Genomic DNA, 10,448 nt, shown 5'->3' on the forward strand with positions numbered 1-10,448 from the left:
AATTGTGACTTGCCAAGACTTGTCAGCGATCCATTCTTTTTATCTTTTGATTAAATGCAAGTGGAAGCAATTTAATATCAACACCCAGTTAGACAATAAAGAAAAAAGGATAGTAAACACATCAAACATTTCCAAAAGCACAACTTTTATTTATCAACTTGTTAACCTTAGAAGTTTAACATTTGCAAGCCTAAACCAAAAGGGCAACTTTTAAACGATCTATAAGCAAAAAGAGTCAAAAAGGTCAAGGTTAACCTATTCCTCTAACACGAGGGCTATCTAAAAAGGTGATTGCCACACCGGTATTGGTTTGCTATGGTAGACCATTGATTCTTAGGGAATGACCAATGAGATCTCCATCGAACTTGACAAACCAAGCCACAAAACGGTAGGGAACCAGGTGATCTAGGCCTTTATGAACCTAGAAGGTGGTGGTGTGCTTTACAAAGGTCATCTTGGTCCCTCCACAACATATTCTGTCACATCCCACTCAAAGACACGGGGACCCCAAAATGTTTAGAGCGTTCCATCACTACAGCTTGAAAATAATAAACAATAACGGGGTCAGATATAAATCTTAACGAGTCAACGACCTAAGCCTCGACTAGGACACTAATTTGTCTCGGAGGTAGTCTAAACATGTAGCGTTATATTGACGGCTGATCAATAGTAAAGCAACTCTTGCTTTGCCTTAACTATAAACATGGTTAGGCAATTGACCCAAAGACAAATATTAAAGCTGTCAAATAACCTACAGGCATCTATACCTCGCCTTGGCACATCCTTCCATATTAATCAATCACATATGCTGATATCAATACATTAAACATAACAAATAATTAGAACACATTCTATAATATCCATGAGCATTGCCAGCACACATGCTCCAATTATTACATCCCCTCGAGTCATGGCCAACATAAAAGTTGGTGGTCTTTTGATATAACTAGGCATTGTCTTATCCCATCAGATATGGCATCGTCTTGCGCACTCATATGCATCAGGATGACATTCCATTAGAAGCATCGATTCGGCCTCAACTACAACTCAACATCCGGACCTCCGTCGGGCATCCGATAAAATCGGACATCGTCTCGCATGTTCATACGCATTCGGATAGAATCATTACCCCACATAATCATACGCATCGGGGCCATTATGTGATCACATAAGCACTCAACCACTTAGGCCAATTCCATTTGCCATTAATTAGTCCAATGCAAATAGGATTCGTGCTCAAACAACAAATTCCAGCAATTTTTACACTTGAAATTGCGGTAAAATAATCACACATGATCACATATTTAAAATCAACCCACCAGATTTTGCACACTTTCATTTTAAAACCCTATTACTCCATTCAACACGTAAACCACGGCATCCAAACCCAACACCTCAAAATATGCTGTTTTCTTGCCAATAAAGCCTTCTTTGAAAATAGTAAATAGGGCTCATACACTAGACAATTAATAACATGGCATAACAAGCTCAAACAATCAAAATTATGCATAAAATCATCTAGAAAATCAAGTATAAAATTCCACTTAATAACTAATCCATCCTTAATTTACACTAATCACGATTAATTAAGCTAATCGTGATTGATTAAACAATCACACTTAATTAAACTAACCACAATTAATTAAACTAACTATGATTAATTAAGACTAATTGTCATTAATTAATCTAACTATAATTAATTAAACTAATCACACTTAACTTTAAGCTAACTATCCTTAACGATAGCTAAGGCTAAACTAACCACAATTATTTATCACTAATCACCATTAGCCTAAATTAAACCTACCCCTAAATGCAATTAACTACCTAATCAAGGACTATGGGTTAACTTATGGTTTTTCGATAGTGACGAGATAATGGTGACGGTAGCATGATGACATCGAGAATACGACATTCCCGGCTTGAACGGAGACTCAAATGGTGGTGGTGATGCCACTTGAGCTAATCGTGATTGATTAAACTAATCACACTTAATTAAACTAACCACGATTAATTAAGCTAATCATGATTGATTAAACTAATCACACTTAATTAAACTAACCACAATTAATTAAACTAACTATGATTAATTAAGACTAATTGTCATTAATTAATCTAACTATAATTAATTAAACTAATCACACTTAACTTTAAGCTAAACTATCCTTAACGATAGCTAAGGCTAAACCACAATTATTTATCACTAATCACCATTAGCCTAAATTAAACCTACCCTAAATGCAATTAACTACCTAATCAAGGACTATGGGTTAACTTATGGTTTTCGATAGTGACGAGATAATGGTGATGGTAGCATGATGACATCGAGAATACGACATTCCGCTTGAACGGAGACTCAAATGGTGGTGGTGATGCCACTTGAGGCTCACAGCCTCTTGGCTTGGGGAGGGGCATTCGGTGGTGGTAATGATGGCAGCTTGCGGTGGTGAGGATGGGTGTGCGATGGCGTGGCGTCGAATGGTGGAACAAGTAGCGGCAACGGCTTGATGGACGGTTGGTGAATGGGCAGTGATGAATGGTGGTGTGAGGGGTGGCCAAAGGGAAGGAAACAAAGAGGAAGAATAAGAAGAATAAAAAGAAGAAGAAGAATAGAAGGGGATGGTTAAGCTTGGGGGAGGGGATGACGTGAGGAACGGGCGAGAGAGAGAGAGGGAGAGAGAGAGAGAGAGAGAGTGAGAGAGAGAGAGAGAGAGAGAGAGAGGAAAATGAGATATTTTCCCCAAAGATCCATTATGAAAATTTCCTAAAACCCTCTTAGCCTAGTTTATTGTCCTCTCTTTTTTCTTTTTTCTTTTTTTTTAAAGTCACCTTTTTGTCCAAAAATTACAACTTTGCCGTAAGGTCATTTTGCCTAAATGGGCTTCAAATGGGCTCAGCTTGGCCCACTTGGGTCTCCTTGGCCGATCCACATGAGCGTGAGGCCCAATGGCCTTTACTTGGCCTAGCTTCTCTTTCCGACATCCAATTCTTGATCGCCTCGTCCTTTTTCAAAAAATTTAAACTCATCGATAAACAGATGGACAAATGATACTTGAAATTGAATTAAAATTCTTGATTAAAATTGATCAAATGTAATTTTAGTACGACCTAAGCTATCGGGTGACTTTTAGGTATTCTAGCGTTTGACTTGTGGTCGATGATTTTTTATCCACGTTTGTATCTCTTTGAATCATAGATGACTCTCGATTGTCATGTAATCGTGAGAGTTCAATTACATACCTTAAGTACAAGATCAATAGAAGATCTGTTTATTGTTGTTTGATACGAGTATCGTAATTATGCAGAACCACTCGTGAATTAACTACGTACTTCTATTGAATTGATTTATATTTGTTTGCTAACTAACTTATAAAAGCATAGTATTGACTCTTGTCGATCTTTATAGTCAAGTGGTTGATCCCCGATTGAATTCCCGGTCTTTCGTGTTTTAATCCTTTACAACCTCGCCCAATAGATTAATTAACTCATGAGTGATCAGTTTAAAGTAAATTAGTTATCATAGCATTGATGAAATAACCATTTCATATATTTTAGAAAGGGGTCGAATTTTAGGATATCACACTTCCACTGGTTTGTTGCCTTGTGACGGCTTGTGGAGGTCGTTTGAGGGTATAGTGGCCCTTGTTCAATGTCCTCGCCAACAAAAGCAAGTGCTGTGATGCTCACTATGCAAGGGCCAGGACACTCTCACCAATGGCCAGCAAAGGAAAATAAGAAGAAAAGAGTATAAAGAATAAGGAAAGGAAAGCAAATGAAAAAGAAAAAAAAAGAAAAAGAAAAAGAAAAAAGAAAAAAAAAAAAAATTAAATAATTTTTTTTTTAAAAACTGCAATAATTGTTCATATTAGCGTTGGCCATGCCATATAAGACAGCGGGTGTCTACATAAGCATTTGTAGATTGTCAAAATGTTTAAGGTTAAATTTTCTAAATTGAAAAGTTAATGACTGAATTGATATACATATAATATGTTTACGACTTTCTTGATAATTATCAAGGTACAAATAGATTATTGGATACCCTATTTCATTTTTTTCAGCTTAAGTCAATGCAATAATCTGTGAAAAGATAAAACATTATTCAAGTTTTAAGAACTCATATTAATATCTAAATCTACGTGTCAAGATTTTTATTTTATAAAAGTATCGAATGTTTCAATTTGAAAAGAAAATGTCAAAATGCATAACTAAACGGTAAAAGTCAAGGCAACGGATAGATTTATGACTTTCTAAAATTACCGCAAACAATCAATAGGTTTATGATCCTCTCAATTTAAGCGACAAGGTGACATTCAATCTACTTCCTTTTTAGCGCGCCCCCTGAAAGTATAAGTTCGTGGAGGAGAGAAACTGGAAAAATCAAATCGAAATTTTTTTAAAAAAAACTGAAATTTCGTCCCAAAAGCCTATAAGCCGATAGTCTTTCCTTCCTTAAGTTGGACTGAGCTACGGTGATCCAAATCATTAGACCATTTCCGGAGTCCTCATCAATAATTTCTTGCATCGAGAAATGTCGGCTGGTCTGAAAGTGAAAATACTTTAAGGTTGGAGAGTTCAGTTATGCATAGAAAAGGTTGAGCACATAATGATGCCTTTTCGGTACCATATAATTTGGTTAAATTCTTATACTTAGTATCATTAGATATTATAGCATAAAAAGTAGACATCTTTTTGTGCTTTGAGAAATGAAAATCTCTTCATCCGCCCTCGAGTTAAATCCCTACATCATGGGGTGAACGAGACTTGACTCCATCGTGTCGTGTGTCATCCATGCTCTTTTTGGAAAATATGCAACGTGTGAGACCAAGCACATGAAATATGCATGAGATGGCATTAGGATGACTAAAAATGACAAATAGGCGCATGGCATGACACTAAAATACCCATCTTTGATAGAATAGTTATATTATTAAAATATGTCTCCAGTTTAAGTAAAAAAAAATTCTTTAATTCAAGTAAATTTCTTATTTTGAATAAATTGCCAAGTTGGAGAAGGTTTCCTATTTTGGATTCAATTATTGACTATATATAGATAATGGATATTCCTTGCAAAGATCATCAAAGAGTCAATTATGATTGCCATAGGTGGCTACACACAGTCGCTTTTTAAAGAAATCCCATACGCTTTATTTTACATTTTTCCAAAATTGACCAATTATTAACTGAGTATCACTTTTTCGTCCGGCATTTATTTGGCTTGAACTTTCTAAAAGTACTGTCCAATTTTCGGAAAAACATTGGGATCATAGATTTCCGTGAATCTTGTTGAGACGGATGACTGTAAAAAGCTGCGATTTCTTTCCCATTAAAACTTTAATCATCACGATTATTGAGGCATCGCATTTGTTATTAAATCTTCGGATCATAGATTTCCGTGAATCTTGTTAAAACAGATGACTGTAAAAAGCTGCGATTTCTTTCCCATTAAAACTTTAATCATCACGATTATTGAGGCATCGCATTTGTTATTTTATTAAATCTATGTGAATTCATCACTTGATATAGGTAAAGCACAATTTTCACGACTCTTTAGATCAGATGGCTTACCATTAAAAGCCTCGATATCCAGAGATGCATCCATCCGGTTTGGGTGAATTTTTTTTTTTTTTTGGGTCAGATTTTTGGGGATATTGGGTATCTTTGAAATGCTCTTGAGAATCAATGATTCAATTGTACTTTTTGATGATTCAATTGTACTTTTTGACCGTGATATTAACATAATTTCATTTTAGGTCAAATTTGATCGAACATTGACTAAAATTTAGGTGTTTACACTCTACAAAGTTTGTCCACACATCATTATTTTAAATTTCAACTTCTTTTAAATTTTTTTAATCAAAGGTATGGTTTTTAATTTTTTTCCTCCTTTTTTCTTGAGAATAGCCCAAGTCAAAATCCGGGCTAGAAGTGATGCATAAGCTTGCCGCTCGATTGCCGACCTGCAATAGGGGACTTGTTCCTCCAAGGGCACGTGTCGTTGGTGAAGCTCTCGTAGTGGATGAACCGCGTGGGCCGCCTTGAAGCACAATTCCTATTGAGCGATGAGTATAATTTTTTGCAAACGACTTAAATACGCAACGGGGTATTGTAAGTGGCAGAGTGGCCTTGCTGTCACCATCCACTGAGATTCAGCCCTTGTTGCTTCGATTCATCCCTCCCCACAACTCCTAACTCCACAACCAACCAACAAAATTCCTCTTCCTCAAAACGAGCTCGAGGGTTGCCGTCCTCCGTGAGGCCCCTCCAATTTCTCCTAAGTCCCAAGCACTCTAGTTCAAGCAACCACGACTTGAGAGCGAGGAGTGCACGCATCATCGGAGGCCTCGTCGTCTCCTAAGGCTTACGCGGCCAATGTGCCATGACTTGAGAGTTCACACACGAGCGAAGACATCTTAGTTGCCGTCGCCACCTCTACTGCTCTCTCTACCATATCAACGATGGATTCTTATGACATCTCCTCCTCCTGTCTCTCTGTTTGTCTCTATGTGTTCTGGCCAATCTTGACCCGGATGACCATCATCAGCCAAAGGATTTCTTCCAAATTCAAACCAAATCCACCCTAAATGCTCCTTCAACATTCACCGGTACTAATATAATAACAATCTCCATTGAGTGATAATCAGGGATCCTCAACCTCAAACAATTTCCACTCTACAATATCTTAAGGCGGGCAACCAATAGTGATGCAATAGTTGTTTTGTCGATTTTGAATCCCACAACGAAATATCTTTCACCAAATGTTACTTATTGTTTTTTTTTTTCTTGAGAAGCCTTAAGTTCTGTGTTAGTATTGGATAGAGAGGGTTAAATGTAATCATCTATATAGCTTTGAATCCAATGAAATCATTCAATACAAACGCGGGACTAATAATGACAAGTGCCAGAATTTAACAACAGCTTAATTCAAATACTACTTCAGTATGCTAATAAGAACTGATTAAGATCAAGTGGGTGACACAATGTTGGATTCTAATTGATGACGCTAGATAGTAGAAACAACACTAGGAAAGCATTGCTCTGAGATGAACGAGGATATATTGTTGGAATTTAATTAACAATGTTGGACAATAGAGAAAAAAAAACACAAGGAAGGCATTGCTTCTAGATGGATATGAGGACATAACGTTGGAAACGAATTGACAATGTTAGATAGTAGAAGCAATACCGAGAAGGCTTTGCTCCTAAATGGATATGATGATACAACGTTGGAATCTAATCAACAATGCTAGATAGTATAAATAACACTGGGAATGCACTACTCCTAGATGGATACAGGGATACAACTTCGGAATCTAATTGATGATGCTGAACAATAGAACCAACATCGAGAAGGCATTGCTCCTAGATAGGTACGAGGACATAATGTAGGAATCTAATCGATGATGCTGTAAAGTAGAAATAACACCGAGAAGGCATTGCTTTTAGAGGGATATGAGTACACAACATTGGAATCTAATCAATGATGTTGTATAATAGGATAGCATTGGAATATGATCAATAACACTACTTGAGATATTGACACTTACTGAAATTGAATCAACGACGAGAATCTCAAGCTATAACTAAAGTAGACTAGGCTAAGATAACTGAAAGATAAGATACAAGTATTTTGATGTGTTGTTTGGGAGGGTCTTTCTCACCGGAGGTCTCGAGGTATTTATAAGGATGTCTCATAACCATCGAGCGGTTATCAATTTGAATTGCCGCTTTTGGCTCTTAGGACATTTCTTATTCTTCAGCCAGTCCATTCTGTAATTGCTTCGATCGTGGCTTTATCCGCTAATAATAACTCCCTTTGCTTCCTTAGTTGGGTCTTTGATCTCTGATTGCCTTTCTTTTGCGCATTATTTAGTTCCTTCCTTAATGTTTTTGAAAACTTTACTTTCAAAGTTTACTACCAAAACTATTCCAAAACTTACATTACTAGCACGTGACAGTGTGGTTAATTTTAAGTGTTAACATATGCCTCATTTTAAAAGAAGTAAATTGAAAATTTATTTCTTTTAAAGGAAAGACCTTGTTTCACACGCATTTTGCTTCGGATGATGATCACGCCTTTTTGTTTTTTGACATCACTTTTCCTTATGCATAGCTGATAAGGATCAACAGCTCCTATTGTATCTTGACACATCACTTCAGCTTCTAGCAGATATCGTAATTTTGAATTGTCGTCTTCTACTCCGAGTATAAGTCTACCGTCTCTTTCTCTATATTCTTTTGTCTTCTTCCTTAAACCCTAAACCCTTTGTATTATGTTCCTAAGCTTTTTCCATGGCAACCAAAACTTCCAAATTCCCCTCTAAATCTTTTATCTCACGCTTTGATGACATTCATCACAGTGAATAGGCTAATTATTGTCATTTTTGGTTGCTGAGCACTGTTGGAGATAACTCTAAGCTGCTGTTTCTTGGCCCTATCTCTTAGATCATGATCATGTTCCATCACCTCCCAAACCTTGCTTCCCAACCATAAGGAATGAGAAACTTCTTGTACAACATTCTTCCATCAAGGATATTTGGACATCTGTCCCCTCTAAATTTCGAAGCTTTCCTTCGTTTGAAGAAGAATTTCACTCCTGGTACTTGCAACTAAAGGATGATCTTGAAAATCTATTATCATGGAAGAATGCAGACATAGAGACGGCATTCAAGGTTAGTATGTTGTCTCATGATTTAAATGGGGGCCTATTGGGTTCTGCTGTCTGCTTCTGGTCTTCTTAAACCAATTGTTTCTTCTTTCCATGTTGACCCATGTCTATAACCCTTTTAGATGTTTTTACTATGTTTGGGTTTATAACACTTGGAAATCTTGTGGAGACATTGGAGGCTTTTGATGTGAATACATCCCCGATAACATCCTTGCTTATGGGAATTTCCTTGATTGATTCTACAAAACCTCTAGCCTTATTGACCTTACCAAGCGTGTCACTTTCTTACTTTCTTAGTTATCAAAATATGTATTCTTTAGCTCGACTCTCAGGTTTCAAAAAGATTACTTAAATCTTGCCTTAAACCTTGTGAGGGGAAGACGATTTTCTTTTGGCCCGCTTGTCTTGGTTGCCTTATGCAGGAGTCTTACCCATGCCACCCTTTGGATGATGTCTAAGGAGGACGGAGTCTTATCTGGCCCATTTTAAAATATGAAAGCTTGGATGGCCCTTTATTTACCTTTCTTATTCAGCAAGATTTCTCATAATCTCCCATATTATTCTTTCCCAAAATCCAAGCAACTAAAACCCATTTATTTGGGCAGTCGATTGCTTAGCTATTGACCCTTAAAGGTTCCTAACCATATCCCTCCTTTTTCTTATTACCTTCAACAACATCCTGGATTTTGACTCAGCACATGTCGAATCTTTCCAAAGTTTTGTTACCTTTTTTGTTTAGATACCAAGTACTTGGACAATTACTTTCGCATCTATTAATGCATACTTACCTTTGTCGATCTTCCAATACGACTTTGTTTAAAGGGAAGATTTTATCATGGATTTGAAGCTTAGGGTGCGTTTGTTTGCGTTTCTGTTTAAAAATTGTTCCAGGAAACAGAAATAGAAAAAAATGTTTATGTTCCGGGAACAATTTTTGAACAAAAAAACGCATTTGGTAAACTTGTTCCGGGAATAAAAAATAAACAGAAACACGTTTGGTAAATTTGTATAATTTTTATTTTTAAATATTTTTATTCTATTTTTTATATTTGTTTTCTTATTTTTCCTTTTTTTTTTTTTCATTTTTCTTCTTTTGGCGGTGCCGGCCTCGGCCATGGCCGGCGACCGGCCGACGAGGGCCGGCGGCCTCGCCCACCACGGTGAGGCTCATCGACCCTCGGCGAGGCCGAGCTCGCCCGGCGGCCGGCGAGGCTCGGCCTGGCCAGATCCAGGCGAGATCAAGCTCGCCCGGCCCAGTGCGAGTCGGCCTCGCCCGGCGACGGCGAGGCTCGGCCTCGCCTGGGGGCAGCGAGCCTCGCCGTGGGCTGGGCGAGGCCGCCAGCCCTCATCGGCTGGTCACCGGCCATGGCCGAGGCTGGCGGTGCAAAAGAAAAAGAAAGAAAAAAAGAAGAAAATAAGAAAAAAAAGAAGAAGAAAATAAAAAAGTGTTTCTAAGTTTTGTTTCAGAAATAAGAAACACAAATTTGTTGTTTCTTATTTCTGTTTCTTTTTGTTTCAGGAACAAAAGAACAAAAGGGAAAACGCACCAAACGCGTTTGTTCCTTTGTTCGAGAACAAAAAAATAGAAAAAGTGTTCAAAAACAAAAAAAAAAGAAATACAAACAAACAGGCCCTTACTCTCCATAGTATTGCGCTAGGTAATTCAGTTTTTTTCAAGCTGTGCCGATGCCAATTGCTTATTCTATGGAATACCCTATGATGAACAGGCGAAAATATAATCCAAAGCAAGATGATCCTTTTGTTTGCTATTCTCAAATAACTT

This window comes from Eucalyptus grandis, chromosome 1 (genome assembly GCF_016545825.1).
Source record: "Eucalyptus grandis isolate ANBG69807.140 chromosome 1, ASM1654582v1, whole genome shotgun sequence".
NCBI classification, from domain to species: Eukaryota; Viridiplantae; Streptophyta; class Magnoliopsida; order Myrtales; family Myrtaceae; genus Eucalyptus; species Eucalyptus grandis.